Raw genomic sequence first — 18,371 nt, 5'->3', positions numbered from 1 at the left:
AGGCAAGTGGAGAGTATTCCATCACACTCCTGACTTGTGCCTTGTATTGTGGGCAGGCTTTGGGGATTCAGGTGGCGAGTTACTCATTGCAAGATTCCGAACCTCTGGATGTATTCTTATAGTCACAGTATTTAGAAAGCTAGTCCAGTTCAGTTTTTGGTCAATAGTAACCCCAGAGTGTTGATAGTGGGGATTCAGTAAGACCACAAGACATAGGAGCAGAATTAGGACATTCAGCACATCACATCTGCTCCGCCATTCAATCATAGCGGATATGTTTCTCATCCCTATTCTCTTGCCTTCTCCCCCATCAACCCTGATCCCCTCTTTAATCAATGAAACTGAATTTCAAAGGGCAATGGTTAAATTCTCTCTTGTTGGAGATCGTCATTTCCTTGCCAGGTGATGCAAACGTTACTTGCCACTTGACAGCCCAAACATAGAACATAGAACAGTACAGCACAGAACAGGCCCTTCGGCCCTCGATGTTGTGCCGAGCAATGATCACCCTACTCAAACCCACGTATCCACCCGATACCCGTAACCCAACAACCCCCCCCTTAACCTTACTTTTTAGGACACTACGGGCAATTTAGCATGGCCAATCCACCTAACCCGCACATCTTTGGACTGTGGGAGGAAACCGGAGAACCCGGAGGAAACCCACGCACACACGGGGAGGACGTGCAGACTCCACACAGACAGTGGCCCAGCCGGGAATCGAACCTGGGAACCTGGAGCTGTGAAACATTTATGCTAACCACCATGCTACCATGCTGCCCAGGTCTTGCTGCTACTGCCCAGGTCTTGCTGCATTTAGACATGGACTGCTTCGGTAGCGGAGTCCTCGTGAATAGTGCTGAACATTATGCAAACATCAGCGAACATCCTCACTTTGGATCTCATGATGGTAGGTAGGTCATTGAAAAAGCAGCTGGAGATGGTTGTAACCAGGACACTACCTTGAAGAACTCCTGCTGTGATTTCCTGAGAAATGATTGAACTCAAGCACATCCCTCTTCTTTTGTGTTAGTTGTGACTCCAACCAGTGATGAGATTTCTCCCCAGTTCCCAATGACTCCAGTTTTGCTCAGGCTGCCACACAGTCAAATGCAGTACTGATGTCAAGGTCAGTCACTCTCACCTCATCTCTGAAGTTCAGCTCTTTTGTCCATGTTCAAGTTGAAAAGTGAGGAGTTGAATGGATATGGCGGAACCCAAACTGAGCATCAGTGAGCAGGATATTGCTAAACCAAATGCCACTTCACAGCACTATTGATGACCTCGGTCATCACTTTACTGATGAGCGAAGCTAGTGGGGTGGCAATTGGCTTGGTTGGATCTGTCCTGCTTTTTGTGTACAGGATATACCTAAACAATGTAGGGTAAATGCTGGTGCTGTAGCTGTCGGAAACAGCTTCGTTAGAAGCACAGCATGTTCTCGAGCACAAATCTTCAGTACTTTTGTTGGAATATTGTCAGGCCCATAACCTGTACAGTATCCAGTGCCGACAAGTCGTTTCTTGATATCACATTGTGTGAATTGAATTGGTTGAAGACTGGCATCGATGAAGCCGAGACCTCCCGAGGAGGTCAATATGTATCAGCCACTCAGCATTTTATGATGAAGATTGCAGCAAATGGCACAGCCTCATCTTTTGCGTTCATGTGCTAGGCTCCTCCAACACTCAGGATGAGGATACTTGCAGAGCTGTCTCCTCCAGTAAGTGTTTAATTGTCCACCACCATTCACAACTGGACGTGGGAGGACTGCAGATGTTAGATCTGATCTATTGGTTGTGGAATTGCTTCGCTCTATTATTTGATGTTTGGCACACAAGTAGTCCTGTGCTTTGCAGCTTCACCATGTTGACAACCTCATTTTTAGGCATGCCTGGTGCTGCTCCTGGCATGCTTTCCTGTACTCTTCATTAAACCTGGCTTGGTGCTAATGATAAAGTGGGGCACATGCTGGGCCATGAGGTTACAGATTGTGGTCGCGTAAAATTCTGCTGCTGCATGTGCGAGCCACACAGTCTGGTTCAAAATCTATTCCATTTAGAACAGTGTCACACAACACGATAGGGGATTTCCTCAATGTTAAGTTGGGCCTTAGCCTCCACAAGGACTGTGCGGTGGTCACTTCTACGGTCATGGACAGACAACTATGGCAGGTAGGTTACAGAGCGAGGGGGGCAGGTTAGCTGCAGAGCTGGGGCAGGGGATTAATTGCCAGCCATTAACAATCATCATCTCATTCAAAGAATGACCTGGAAATACCAGCGTTGGACTGGGGTGAGCACAGTAAGAAGTCTTACAACACCAGGTTAAAGTCCAACATGTTTGTTTCAAATCACTCGCTTTCGGAGCACTGCTCCTTCCTCAGGTGAATGAAGACATAGGTTCCAGATACGACATGTGTATCACCATTACACTTGAGAACACCACCCACCAGTTACGAGGTGCGACTCGGCCAAAGTTGTCTACCTCAGCTGCAGGAAAGGATGTCCCGAAGCGAGGTACATTGGCGAAATCATGCAGGCGCTGTGACAACGGATGAACGGACATCACACGACAATCGCCAGACCGGAATGTTCCCTTCCAGTCGGGGAAAACTTCAGCAGTCAAGGGCATTAATAGGCAATCAATATGAAAATGCAGCAATTTCAGGATAATCAGAAAGGGTCAAGGGAAAGATGCCGTTTTTGTAATTTTAAAGGCTGAGAATTACAACTGCATTTTTTTCCAGCACATTCTGGGCATCTGGCTACTGCATCTGTCACAGTTTGTCAAAGGCATCAAGTTTGAGTAGCTTTCAAAATACCCAAAATTAATTTTTCTCTAAGGCATTGCCACCGATCAGATTGCTCATCTCCTGTCAATAAAACAGCCCATGTATTTTTTAAATTTCGAGTACCGAATTAATTTTTTCCAATCAAGGGGCAATTTAGAGTGGCCCACCTAGCCTGCACATCTTTGGGTTGTGGGGGGAAAACCCACCCAAACACGGGGAGAATGTGCAAATTCCACACGGGCAGTGACCCAGATCGAACCTGGGCCCTCGGGGCCATGAGACAACGGTGATAACTACTTCCCCACCTGAGCAGCCCATGTATAATAATAATCATCTTTATTATTATCACAAGTAGACTTACATTAACACTGCAATTAAGTAACTGTGAAAATCCCTCACCACACTGACGCCTGTTCGGGTACACTGAGGGAGAATTCAGAATGTCCAATTCACCTAACAAGCACGTCCACGTTGACCAGCTCCCAATAGGAGGAACTATACTTATTTTTCGTCCAGTTAACCACCCAGTTATTTGTCCCCACTCCACCTTTGTCATGAGCCTAGCATGCAGTACCTTATTAATGGTGTTTGAAAAGCCCAAAAGAGATATTTACTATATTATCCTCACCTACTCTTTTCATCATCTAGTCAACAAAATCTCAGGTATGTAATGCAGAATCCTTTCTGCGAATTCAACGAAAACTTTTGAAATTCAATTATGTACCTGTAAAATTTTATTCGAAGAGAAAACAGTTTTCCTGGGATGGGGGGGGTGCATTTTCAGATGGTTTTCCACGCAGGGCTATTACCCCCAAAATGCATTTCCCAGGCAACTGCTTTGCAAACCTTACCTGGGAGCAGGGGGTTCCCAGCACATCTTTGGGGAACCTCCCAGTTACAGTGCCCTGGAGCTCAGAAGTTACAGCCCATTACAACTCGGGGTGGCACAGTGATTAGCAATACTGCCGAACAGCACCAGGGTCCCAGGTTCAATTGTGGCCTTCGATAGCTGTGTGGAGTTTGCACTTTCTCCACATGCCTGCGTGGGTTTCCTCCTGGTGCTCCAGTTTCCTCCCACAGTCCAAAGATGTGGTTAGGTGGATTGGCCATTCTAAATTGCCCCCTAGCTTCCAAAAGAGATGTGGTTAGGTCAACGGGTTATTGGGGTAGGGTGGGGGACTATGCTTGGGTGGAGTTCTCTTTCAGGGAGTCAGTGCAGACTCGATGGGCCAAATGGCCTCATTCTGCACTGTAGGGATTCGATGATTTTAATGCTAGGACATCATTGGTTTCTTTCAACATTGTTGAATAGGCCAATTTTGTTTGCTAGTATTGTATTACAAGAACAAAACCAGCATAGCCAAAAGATTTATTGTTGTGCAATGTAACACCTAAAGTTCAACAGCTTATCCAGTAAGCAGCTGAATCACACAGCAATTGGGTCTAGATTCAATCATTGGTCTCTGTTGAACAAAGCAAAGTACAGCACAGGAACAGGCCCTTCGGCCCTCCAAACCTGTGCTGATCATGATGCCCTAACTAAAAACAAAACCGTCTGCCCTTACTCGGCCCATATCCCCTTTATTTCCTCCCTTATTCATGCACCATCCAGATAACTCTTAAATGTTGCTAATGTGCCTGCTTCCACTAAATCCTCTGGCAGCGTGTTCCAGGCACCCACCGCTCTCAAGAAAAACTTAACCCACACATCTCCCTTAAACTTTCCCCCTCTCACCTTGAACTTGTGCCTCCTTGTAATTTGACACTTCCATCCTTGGGGAAAAAGTCTGACTATCCACCCTGTCTATGCCTCAATTTTGTAGACCTCTATCAGGTCTCCCCTCAGCTTCTGTCTTTCCAGTGAAAACAATCCTAGTGTATTCAACCTCTCCTCATAACCAATACCCTCGAGACCAGGCAACATCCTGGTGAACTTTCTTTGCACTCTCTCCAAAGCTTCCACATCCTTCTGATAATGTGGTGACCAGAACTGCATGCAATACGCCAAATGCGGCCTAACCAAGGTTTTATGCAGCTGCAACATTATTTCCCAACTCCTGTACTCAATGCCCGGCTGATGAAGGCAAGCATTCCATATGTCTTCATAATCACCTTGGCTACCTGTGTTGCCACTTTTAGGGGACCGTGGACCTGCATGCCCAGATCCCTCTGTATGTTAATGTTCCAAAGGACTCTGCCATTTACAGTATAATTCATACCTAGATTTAATTCCCCAAAATGCATCACCTCGTATTTGTCTGGATTAAACTCCATCTGCCACTTCTGTGCCTAAATCTCCAATCTATCTATATCCTGTTGTCTCCTCTGACAACCCTCGGCACCATCAGCAACTCCGCCAATCTTCGTGTCATCAGCAAACTTTCTAATCAGACCACCCATTTTCCTCCAGATCATTTATATGTACTACAAATAACAGAGGTCCAAATACTGATTCCTGCAGAACACCACGAGCTACAGATCTCCATTCTGAAAAACACCCTTCCACCGCTGCTACTCTGTCTTCTATAACCAAGCCAGTTCTGCATCCATTTCGCCAGCCCACCCTGAATCCCATATGATTTTAGTTTTTGTACCAGTTTGCCATGTGAGACCTTGTCAAATGTCTTACTAAAGTCTATATTAAGTACATCCACAGGTCTTCCCTCATCAATTTTCTTTTGTCACCTCTTCAAAAAAACTCGGTCAAGTTGGTGAGACATGACCTTCCCCGTACAAAACCATGCTGTTCGTCACAAACAAGTCCATTTTTCTCCAATGTGTATATATCCTGTTCCGCAATATCTTTCCAAAAGCTTCCCCCCCACGCATGTCGGGCCCACTGACCTATAATTTGCTGGATTTGCTTCCTTTCTAAAACAAGGAAATAACGTTGGTCATTCTCCAGTCCTCTGGAACCTCACCTGTGATCAAAGAGGATGTGAAGATATTGGTCAAGGCCACAACTATTTCTCACCTGTCTCCTGCAGTAACCTGGGATAGATCCCATCTGGCCCAGGGACTTCTCTATCTTAATGCAACTTAGGATACTCAACACTTCCTCCTTTGATAAATTGACATTCTCAAGATCATTCACACAACTATCCCTGACTTCAACATGTGTCATGTTCTTCTAGTTGGTGAATATCGACACAAAAGCACTCTAAGGATTTTACCCACTTCTTGTGGTTCCACACAACTTCCCTCCATTATCCTTTCTCTTGCTACAAATATATGCATAAAAAGCCACGAGATTCTCCTTGACCATGTTTGCTAGACATTTCATGGCCCCTTTTAGCCCTCCCAACTCCACATTTAAGTTCCTTCCTACTTACACTGTACTCCTCCTTTGGCTAAAATCAGCAAATTCAGTCAAAAGGAAAAAGGAAGCATATGATAGGTCTTGGCATCTTAAAAACTGACAGAGTAGCAGAACTGCTGAAATATACCCAAATGTCCATTCCACGTGATTGGAAGAGAGGGATAAGACAAAGTGTGATCCATTCATAGCCAAACAGTTTGGCAACACTTACAGTAGATGTTGACAGATGAAGTGATTATCTGAGCAAACTAAAAGAGGGTACATGGTTCCTGCACAATTTGGTTCAGAGATGACACCAGAAGGAAAGTAGAACAAAAAAAAGATAGATTTGGATTGCAATATAATCCTTGGATTCACTGATTTACATTACTCCCAAAGTAACTTTTTTAACTAGCAACACCTTGTGTTAGTGTTACACAGCTCAAAATATAAACAGAAACTGTAGGAAAAATCTATGTTTGTACTATTGGGTGTTGAAACAGCTGCACTGCACATTTTAAAGTTTTATGCACCCACACTTATGCCTTACTTAAATCTATTGTTTATTTGAGACAACAGATTTATGAGAAATCCAATCACTTTAATTTAGTTTGAATAAGTTTTTAAACAGTATACTTATGTACACAATTACTGAATACACATCAGAAGCCGCAATGTAATAATACAAACTTCTAACCCTTCGCTCAGACATATGATTAAGTAAATGTTCAAACATTAGCTAGTGCCCTAAATTCAGTGCAATTACGAACAGCATGAGCCAAAGTCTGTTCTTCAAAACGCCACTGATAAATATTCACAGCAGTATTGTATTCAAGATGTCTACAGGTTATCTATTTACATGTGTTAGGCGTTTCTTTGAATAGAAATCACACATTTTCTTGCAGTATACTTCTAGTGGAGCTATAGCATTGGTGCCAGCCAGGTAATGTCTGCAATATTTCCCGCCAGAAAAGACTTCTGCACATACAAGCTTCCATGACATTAAGTGTTAATTTTTAAATGCAAAGGCTACCCAACTGCAAAATCCACATTCTCATAAATATATAAGTAAGAAGTCTTACAACACCAGGTTAAAGTCCAACAGGTTTGATTCAAACACGAGCTTTCGGAGCTTAAATATCACGGATCTTAAATATTTAAGATCTAAGTAACTTTTAGAAATGGCTGGGAAGTCCAAGGGAATCCCGAGCACTTTTGAAAACTATGTTGATTTTGCATATCGCTATACTGCAGGCAAATTCAAATTCCACAAATGAGACACCTTTGCAACTCCAAACTATTATGCTGCCACAAGAGTCAGAGGTCTACAGCACAAAAAGGCCCTTCGGCCCATGTCTGCGCTGGCCAAAAACAGCCACCTAACTATTTGAATCCCATTTTCCAGCAATTGGTCCATAGCCTTGGCATTGCAAATGCACATCCAAATGTTATGAGGTTCTCTGCTTCCACCCGCCTTTCACCCTCTGGGTGAAACGTTTTTCCGCATGCGCATCACCTCTAAATCTCCTGCCCCATACCTTACTTGTGACACTTCTGACCAGAAATGTAGCAATTTTACAACTAAAATACAAGATTACCTCTAAATGGGATGAGGCAAGAAAAGGAAATGCCTACAAAATGAATGTTTATATACAACCTTTGCCAATACATTTATTACACATTTGCAAAGCCGCAATCTGTACTATTATCCACAGCGGTATGAGCAAGGAATGAAAATACACTTCATTAAAAAGGTGCCTTTGGAAACATCTGGACTTCCTAAAACGCTTCATAACCAAGTAAAAACTTTTAAGAAGAGGGCAGCAGAGCGGAGCTGCTGATTGGCTGTTGCAGGGAAATTTTGCATCAGTGCATTGCGGTCACTGTATCCAGAACGTGTACCTGAGCAAGACACCCTTCGTGTTCAAGTGAAGGCAAGCATCCAGCAGAGGGCAGCAGAGCGAAGCTGCTGATTGGCTGTTGCGGGGAAAATGTGCAACAGTGCATTGTGGTCACTGTATCTAGAAGGTAGTTTGTGGAGGAGTTGTTGTCAAGTTACAATTAAAACCCAAACACTTCTTCAGTGTTTCCCTCCATACCTCCTCCTCTAACCAAAAAAAACAATCACTAAGGATCCCAGCCGAGTAAAGATCAAGAGGGAGACTAGAGGGCAAGTAGAAGTAGAAAGAAGTTGAACCGTGAAATCACAGCCTACAGGTAAGTGATTGGCTGGCGACTGGTAAGTAGTTTTTCTTTTCCCTCAGGTGTTCTCGTGTGGGGCGCAATGGTTGCTGAGTGAGTGCTTGCTGAGAAGGGGAGAAATTTTTTTAAAACAACTTACTGTTGGGAGTTTCCAGCTGAATCCGGTCGGAGTGAGGACAGAGTGACTGCTGGGTAAGTAGTAAAGATTTAAATTGGTGGCGCGGGGCATAACAGCTGATTGCTGTTCTTGTGCGGGGCGCAGTGGTTGCTGGTTAACTGTTTTATTTTTACCTGTATTTAAGTTGGGCGGTTCCTAAACCCTAGACACTCCACTTATAGGGTCCCCCACCCTTCCACCTCCTCTAACCTAAGTGGTAGAGTGAATAACAGGTAAGCTCTTTCTTTCTTTTTCTTTTTTTTAATCTAGAGGGGATGGCAGGGAAGGCAGTGCAATGTTCCTCCTGCAGAATGTTTGAGGTGAGGGACGTTGTCAGTGTCCCTGCTGATTCCACCTGTGGGAAGTGCACCCATCTCCAGCTCCTCAGAAACTGCGTTAGGGAACTGGAGCTGGATGAACTCCGGATCATTCAGGAGGCAGAGGTGGTCATAGATAGTAGCTTCAGGGATGTAGTTATTCAGAAGAATCAAGATAGATGAGCGACGGTGAGGGGGGCTGGGAGGAAGCAGTCAGTGCAGGGATCCTCTGTGGTTGTTCCCCTCAGTAACAAGTATATCGCTTTGGATACTGTTGAGGGGGACGACCTACCAGGGGTAAACCACGGTGAATGGATCTCCAGCACTGAGTCCGTCCCTGTGGCTCTGAAGGGAAGGAGGGAGAGCAGTAGAGCAATAGTTATTGGGGACTCAATAGTTAGAGGGACAGATAGACGGTTCTGTGGCAACGCAAGAGACTCGCAGATGGTATGTTGCCTCCCGGGTGCCAGGGTCCATGACATCTCGGACCATGTTTTCAGAATCCTTAAGGGGGAGGGGGGAACAGTCACAAGTTGTGGTACACATTGGTACCAACGACATAGGTAAGAGAAGGGATGGGGATTTAAAACAGGAATTTAGGGAGCTAGGGTGGAAGCTGAGAGCCAGGACAAACCATGTTTGTCATCTCTGGTTTGTTGCTGGTGCCTCGTGCTAGCGAGGGGAGGAACAGAGACAGAATGCAGATAAACACGTGGCTGCAGGGATGGTGTAGGAGGTAGGGTTTCAGTTACATGGATAATTGGAGCGCATTCTGGGAGAGGTGGGACCTGTACAGACAGGACAGTTTGCACCTGAACCAGAGGGGCACCAATATCCTGGGAGGGAAATTTGCTATGGCTCTTCGGGGGGGTATCAAGGTCTCAGGAGTGTACCGGCAGACAGAAAGGTGGGTTGAAGTGTGTCTACTTCAATACGAGGAGCATCCGGAATAAGGTAGGTGAACTTGGGAGCGTGGATTGGTACTTGGGACTACGATGTTGTGGGCATTATGGAGACATGGTTAGAACAGGGACAGGAATGGTTGTTGGAAGTTCCGGGGTATAGATGTTTCAGTAAGAGTAGGGAAGGTGGTAAAAGAGGTGGGGGAGTAGCATTGTTAATCAAGGATAGTTTAACGGCTGCAGAAAGGCAGTTCGAAGGATATCTGCCGACTGAGGTAATATGGGCCGAAGTTAGAAATAGGAAAGGAGCGGCCATGTTGTTAGGAGTGTTCTATAGGCCCACAAATAGTAATAGAGATGTGGAGGATGAAACTGCAAAACGATTATGGATAGGTGTGGAGGTCTCAGGGTAGTTGTCATGGGTGACTTTAACTTTCCAAATATTGATAGGAACCTCTATAGGTCGAACAGTTCGGATGGGGCAGTTTTTGTACAGTGTGCAGAAGGGTTTCCTGACACAATATGTGGATAGGCCGACAAGAGGGGGGGGCCACATTGGATTTGGTACTAGGGAATGAACCGGGCCAAGTGTTAGATTTGTTTGTGAGAGATCACTTTGGAGATAGTGACCACAATTCGGTGTCTTTCACTATTGCAATGGAGGGGGATAGGGCCTTACGGCAGGGCAAGGTTTATAATTGGGGGAGGGGTAATTATGATGCGATTAGGCAAGAATTAGGGAGCATAAAATGGGAACAGAAACTGTCAGGGAAAGGCACAAATGAAAAGTGAAGCTTGTTCAAGGAACAAATACTACGTGTCCTTGATAGGTATGTCCCTGTCAGGCAGGGAGGAAATGGCCGTGTGAGGGAACCATGATCCACAAAAGAGGTTGAATGTCTTTGTCAAGAGGAAAAAGGAAGCGTATGCAAGGATGAGAAAACACGATTCAGTTGGATCGCTTGAGGATTACAAGGTAGTAAGGAATTAGCTAAAAAGGGCTCAGGAGAGCTAGGAGGGGACATGAGAATCCTTGGTGGGTCGGATCAAGGAAAACCCCAAGGCTTTTTACTCTTATGTGAGAAATAAAAGAATGACCAGGGTGAGGTTAGGGCCGGTCAAGGACAGTAGTGGGAACGTGTGCATGGAGTCAGAAGAAATAGGAGGCGTTGAATGAATAGTTTTCTTCAGTGTTCACCAAGGAAAGGGGCCATGTTTTTGAGGATGAGTGTGAGATACAGGCGGGTAGGCTGGAGGAGGTAGTTGTTCTGAGGAAGGATGTATTAGCAATTTTGAAAAATCTTGGGGTCGACAAGTCTCATGGGCCAGATGGGATATATCCAAGGATTCTTTGGGAGGCAAGGGATGAGATGTCAGAGCCTTTGGCTTTGATCTTTGGGTCCTCACTGTCCACGGGGATAGTGCCAGAGGACTGGAGAGTGGTGAATGTTGTTCCTCTGTTCAAGAAAGGGTAATTATAGGCCGGTTAGTCTTACTTCAGTGGTCGGTAAGTTAATGGAAAAGGTCCTGAAGGATAGGATTTATGACCATTTGGAAAGATGCAGCTTAATTCGGGATAGTCAACACGGATTCATGAAGTTTAAGTCTTGCCTCACAAATGTGATTGAAAATCTTTGAGGAGATAACTAAGTGTGTAGATGAAGGTAGAGCAGTTGATGTCGTATACATGAATTTTAGCAAGGCATTTGATAAGGTTCCCCATGGTCGGCTCATGAATAAAGTAAGGAGGTGTGGGATAGAGTGGAGGTCCAAAGAAATTTAGAGATGCAGGTATGTAGACAAAACATCATGCAGACATGGGGAGAATGTGCAGACTTCGCACAGACAGTGACCCAAGCAGGAATCGAACCTGGGACCCTGGCGCTGTAAAGCAACAGTGCTAACTATCATGCTGCCATTATGAATAGCTTTTCCTCCATAAATTGCATGGCAACTTGTGGCCATTAGGTACCGCCACTTTGCGCATCCTTACATTAATATTTGTGCCTAAATTGGGAACTGTTAAAAAATATCAAAAAATTGAAGGGCAGTTCACATGTACCAGCTTTCAGTTGCAAAGTTTAACATGTTGGCTTGAGAAAGGCACTTCCTCCATATCCCCTTCCTGAGCTTGGCTAACAATTTATCTGTTTACAAGATTTTGCGTGCAATTCTATGAAGTTTTATTTCACGCAGTCAATATGGAGTGGGGAATAGCCAAGGGAAATCCCTTTACCAGAGAACATGGATTTCTTTGGCATTCTCATAAATTACTCTCACATTTTCCCACAGCGTCATGGAAGTCCCCTCCTAATTTGAGGATTACCAGAGAAACAGTCATCGCTTCATAGCAACTTTCTGCAATGAGTGCCAATGGGACTCCATTGAAAAACCTTGCAAACTGAGAATTTTTCAAAAATTAAACAAAGGAAGAGCCTTGAACTGTCTGGTGTTGAGTCAGCTGCTCTCAACCTTGGGAGTAATACAGTTGAGTTTCACCACCCCAGGGTTATGGAGGGGAAGATAAAAAGTAGCTAGAGCATTCCTGCTTCTGATCCTTGCTACAAGATACGCATTGTGGATATTAGTTGTGTCTAATATTCGGTTTGACTGTGGCAGCCTGCAGATCTGCTGATAAGACACTATCCAGACTCGTATGAAAATATACACTTGGGTGAAGAACTGGTGGGACTGATGTGGAAGCATGTGCTAGTAACAGTGAACAGATTCAGCAAATGGAACCGAGGAAATTTGCTCTTAGTCGCATAGAAAAAAAAATACAAGTAGGCACTTTTATGGGACAATGAAAAAACTTCCCGTTAGAGATTATCTGCATATTTAAATATATTTAGCAGAGAACCTCAAACAGACCAACAGTGGTCGGCTTCCCCGATTTCACGATTAATCTGCGACCAGACTTCATACACCCATATTTGCCCTGTATCCATTAATACCGTTGATTAGCAAAAGACTATCAAAGTGAGTTTTAAAATTTACAGCTGATTGAACATAAATTGCCATTTCTGGAAGAGAGCTCCAAATCTACCACCCTTTGTGCACAGAAATGTTTCCGATTTCACTCTTGAAAGGTCTGTCTCTAATTTTTAAACTATGCCCGAAACTCCCAACACCAGAGGAAATATTCTCCATCTACTCTATCTGTTCTCTTTTGGTCAAATTACCAAGAAATCTTTTAAATTCTGGGAAATGCACTACTAGTTTTGTGTGATCTCACCTCAATTGTATTCTTGAATCCAGGAACACTGCATTGCCTCCAACGCCAATACCCAAGGTGTGGTGTGCAGAACTGCCAAGTACTCAAGGTGTGGTCTAATCAGGTAATTGCAAAAGTGAAACACAACTTCTACGTCCATACGTATTCTAGTCATCTAATTATAAGAGGCCAGCAGGTTTGATTTATTTTCTCGACTTGTAAATGATGTTTTATCTACATACCTACATCTCTAATTTCTTTGGACCTCCACTATTTTGAGTTGGTCACCATTTAGAAAGGTCTATTATTCTTAGATCCAAGTGGATGACTGATATTTTCTACATTGTAATCTATTTGTCACAGTTTTGCCAATTTATTAAATCTATCAAGATCACTTCATAATTTTAAAGCTCCCATCTGTCTTCTTACAATACCATCCAACTTCGGGTCATCAACAAATACGGATCACTATTGAATCAGCCAAGTCGTTAATAAATGTTGAATATTTGAGGGTCCAATATTGTGCTCCACTGGACACGTCCTGGCAATTAGCATATCTGCCCACTAACCTTTGCAATTTCCTAACCAGGTTAATAATTTACCTTCAATTCCATGAACTTCAATTTGATCGAATAGTCTTTTATGAATAACTTTATCAAATGCCTTCATTAAGTCCATATTAAAATCATCCATAAACATTTCTGTCTACTACCTTAGCAACCTCCTCAGCAAATTCAATCAAGGTAGTTGGGCATGACCTACCCTTTACTACAAATCCATGCTGGTCTCGCTGATCAAGTGAATATTTTCAAGGTATTCAGTAACTCCTTTCCTTGATTTCCATCAATTTTCTTAAATAAGATTGTGCCCCTAATAAAGACATTCCCGCTGGCTGCTGGACGTGTGTATGACTGACATACACACATCACACAAGCTTTCAGCTAGAAGTTTTAGCTCCATCAAGTTTTTGTAAGCAAGTTAAACATCTTGTCTGTCACATAACGGGTGGAAAAACAGATGCCTCTACAATATGTTATATCATGATGAACAAGGAGACAGGAGTGCAACACAAATAATATACAATTAACCGACTGAAGACTCCCAAAGAGGCTATTCATTTACAAGTTAATCACAGTACTATAATTATGTGTTCATTAAATCTATAGATTAATACCACACCATGTTGCAACATTTAGAAAAAAAATAAGACTTGGATTTGGTAGTAAGTATGAAATACTGGAGGAGTTGAAGTGCTTGACAACTGACAAAACACATCTCAAACTCAGCAACAGGATTGGAATCTCTCCATCTGCCTGAATGTGAACTTGTCACAAATTCAAAAAGAATGCAATTACCTGTGATTGAAATCTTCCACATAAAATAAACTTTACCAGAAGGAAAAAAATGTAATGCACCAAAACCTTTTATCATTTATATCAACAAGGTGCTGATGGAAGCCTGTTTAGAAGGAGCTGAATTCTACACCTTTAACAGCATTCACGACATGATAGTACCAAGTGCACAATAGTCAGCATGCAGTAGCAACACTGTTATAGACGATCCCATCCAAACATTAGCATCCATCCCATAACCAAATGGATGAAATAAGCATATAACTCCAAACTTGTAATAGTCCAAATACCATAAAACAAATCTGGCAGTCAAAGAAGGTCGTGTGAACAATGTAGGTTTCCTCCCCAAGTATCATGATACTAAATTGTGCTTTGTTAGCTTCCCATATAATTAGAAGAATCTATTCCAGATGGCTGCTGTACAAAACAGCATCGTTCTCCCTTTATACTTGGCGTACTGGACTCTCTTGAACTGCTCCATAGGACACCACTAAAAGTCTTCACAAAACAGTGACTTGCATAATTATATAATACTTGCATAATACATAATACTTAATGTTACTGGGGCTGGGGAATCTGCACAAATTCACAGAAACACTGCAATAAATGCATGAGTGCAATTACTGGAACTTTCATAATGGCTTGGGAGCCTCTGTAGAAGGCAGCATGAGAAAATTTACCACTCATATGTAGAGACACACTGAACGTTTGCTGCTAAAACTAAATAGTAACAAAAATAATTTTTAAAGAAGGTTGATGACACTGGAGGGGGTAACACTTCAATTGGTAAGTGGTTAACTGTTGCCTTACAGCGCCAAGAATCTGGCTTTGATTCCAACCTTGGGTTACTGCCTATGAAGAGTTTGCACATTCTCCTCGTGCCTGCCTGCAGTTTCCTTTGGACGCTTCAGCTTCCTCCCTCAGTCCAAAGATGTGCAGGTTAGGTGGATTGACCATGCTAAATGGTCCTCAAGGGTTGTAGTCTCTGGATTACTCCCTGTGCCACGTGCCAGTGAGGCTAGAAATAGGAAGGTAGAGCAGATAAACACGTGGCTAAACAGCTGGTGCAGGAGGGTGGGTTTCAGTTTTGTAGATCACTGGGAGCTCTTCCGGGCCAGGTGTATAAGAAGGACGGGTTGCATCTAAACTGGGGAGGCATAAATATCCTGGCCACGAGGTTTGCTAGTGTCACACGAGAGGATTTAAACTAGTATGGCAGGGGAGTGGGCACCGGAGCAATAGGTCAGGAGGTGAAAAAATTGAGGGAGAACTAGGAAATAGGGCCACTACGGCTCTGAGGAAGAGCAGACAGGGAGATGTTGCTGAAAAAAGCAGGACTGGTGGACTGAAGTGCATATGTTTTAATGAAAGTATAACAGGTAAGGCAGATGAACTTAGAGCTTGGATTAGTACTTGGAACTATGATGTTGTTGCCATTACAGAGACCTGGCTGAGGGAAGGACAGGATTGGCAGCTAAACATTCCAGGATTTAGATGTTTCAGGCGGCAGAGAAGGGGAGGTAAAAGGGGCAGAGGAGTTGCGCTACTGGTTAGGGAGAATATCACAGCTGTACTGTGGGAGGACACCTCAGAGGGCAGCGAGGCTATATGGGTAGAGATCAGGAATAAGAAGGGTGCAATATTGGGGGTTCACTATAGGCCACCGAACAGCCAGCGGGGATAAAGGAGCAGATAGGTAGACAGATTTCAGAAAGGAGTAAAAGCAAGAGGGTTGTTGTGATGGGAGACTTCAACTTCCCCAATATTGACTGGGACTCACTTAGTGCTAGGGGCTTGGACGGGGAAGAGTTTGTAAGGAGCATCCAGGAGGGCTTCTTAAAACAATATGTAAATAGTCCAACTAGGGAAGGGGCTGTACGGGACCTGGTATTGGGAAATGAGCTCGGCCAGGTGGTAGAAGTTTCAGTAGGGGAGCATTTCGGGAATAGTGACCACAATTCAGTAAGTTTCAAAATGCTGGTGGACAAGGATAAGAGTGGTCCTCAGGTGAATGTGCTAAATTGGAGGAAGGCTAATTATAACAATAGCAGGCGGGAACTGAAGAACATAGATTAGGGGCAGATGTTTGAAGGTAAATCAACATCTGACATGTGGGAGGCTTTCAAATGTCAGTTGAAAGGAATTCAGGACCGGCATGTTCCTGTGAGGAAGAAGAATGAATCTGGCAAATTTTGCGATCCTTGGATAACGAGGGATATTGTAGACCTCGTCAAAATTTTTTAAAAAGAGGCATTTGTCAGGGCTAGAAGGCTGGGAACAGACAGAGCTTGTGTGGAATATAAGGAAAGTAGGAAGGAGCTTAAGCAAGGAGTCAGGAGAGCTAAAAGGGGTCACGAAAAGTCATTGGCAAATAGGGTTATGGAAAATCCCACAGCTTTTTACTACATAAAAAGCAAAAGGGTAGCCAGGGAAAGGGTTGGCCCACTGAAGGACAGGGGTGGGAATCTATGTGTGGAGCCAGAGGAAATGGGTGAGGTACTAAATGAATACTTTGCATCAGTATTCACCAAAGAGAAGGAATTGATGGATGATGAGTATGGCAAAGGGTGTGTAGATAGCCTGGGTCACATTGAGATCCAAAAAGACGAGGTGCTGGGTGTCTTGAAAAATATTAAGGTGGATTAGTCCCCAGGACCCAATGGGATCTACCCCAGAATACTGAAGGAGGCAAGAGGGGAAATTGTTGAGGCCTTGACAGAAATCTTTGAATCCTCACGGTCTTCAGGTGATGGCCCGGCGGACTGGAGAATAGCCAATGTTGATCCTTTGTTTAAGAAGGATAGCAAGGTTAATCCAGGGAACTACAGGCCGGTGAGCCTTACATCAGTAGTAAGGAAATTACTGGACAGAATTCTTCGAGACAGGATCTACTCCCATTTGGAAGCAAGGGATTGTATTAGCGAGGCAGCCCGGTTTTGTGATGGGGAGGTCATGTCTCACTAACTTGATAAGAGTTTTTCGAGGAGATCACAAAAATAATTGATGCAGGTAGCGCAGTGGATGTTGACTGTATGGACTTCAGTAAGGCCTTTGACAAGGTCCCTCATGGCAGACTGGTACAAAAGGTGGAGTCACACAGGATCAGAGGTGAGCTGGCAAGATGGATACAGAACTGGCTAGGTCATAGAAGGCAGAGTGTAGCAATGGAAGGGTGCTTTTCTGATTGGAGGGCTGTGACTAGTGGTGTTTCGCAGAGATCAGTGCTGGGACCTTTGCTGTTCATAGTATATATAAATGATTTGGAGGAAAACGTAACTGGTCTGTAACCACTAGTAAGTTTGCGGACAACACAAAGGTTGGTGGAATTGCGGATAGCGATGAGGACTGTCAGAGGATACAGCAGGATTTAGATTGTTGAGACTTGGGTGGCGAGATGGCAGATGAGTTAAATTCGGACAAATGTGAGCCAATGCATTTTGGAAAGTCTAATACATGTAGGGAATATAGAGTGAATGGTAGAACCCTCAAGAGTATTGACAGTCAGAGAGATCAAGGTGTACAGGTCCACAGGTCACTGAAAGGGGCAACACAGGTGGAGAAGGTAGTCAAGAAGGCATACGGCATGCTTGCCTTCATTGGCCAGGGCACTGAGTATACAAATTGGCAAGTCATGTTGCAGCTGTATAGAACCTTAATTAGGCAACACTTGGCGTATAGTGTTCAATTCTGGTCGCCACACTACCAGAAGGGTGTGGAGGCTTTAGGAGGGTGCAGAAGAGATTTACCAGGATGTTGCCAGGTATGGAGGGCATCAGCTATGAGGAGAGGTTGAATAAACTTGGTTTGTTCTCACTGGAATAAAGAAGGTTGAGGGGCGACCTGATAGAGGTCTACAAAATTATGAGGGGTATAGACAGAGTGGATAGTCAGAGACTTTTTCCCAGGGTGGAGGGGTTAATTACAAAAGGGCATAGGTTCGAGGGGCAAGGTTTAGAGGAGATGTACGAGGTAAGTTTTATTTTTTAAACAGAGGGTAGTGGGTGCCTGGAACTCTCTGCCGGAGGTGGTGGTGGAAGCAGGGACAATAGTGACGTTTAAGGGTCATCTTGACAAATACATGAATAAGATGGGAATAGAAGGATACGGACCCCGGAAGTGTAGAAGATTTTAGTTT

At 43.9% G+C, this 18,371-nt stretch overlaps 1 protein-coding gene across 2 annotated transcripts in view; it reads right to left on the bottom strand.

The window, feature by feature from the left end:
- Positions 1-18,371, bottom strand: part of trim33 (tripartite motif containing 33) — a 242,703-nt gene that overhangs the window by 74,010 nt on the left and 150,322 nt on the right. The window lies entirely within an intron of this gene.

The sequence above is a fragment of the Scyliorhinus canicula genome, chromosome 15 (genome assembly GCF_902713615.1).
Source record: "Scyliorhinus canicula chromosome 15, sScyCan1.1, whole genome shotgun sequence".
In the NCBI taxonomy this organism is placed as follows: Eukaryota; Metazoa; Chordata; class Chondrichthyes; order Carcharhiniformes; family Scyliorhinidae; genus Scyliorhinus; species Scyliorhinus canicula.
This window is presented reverse-complemented; position numbering and strand designations above follow the sequence as displayed.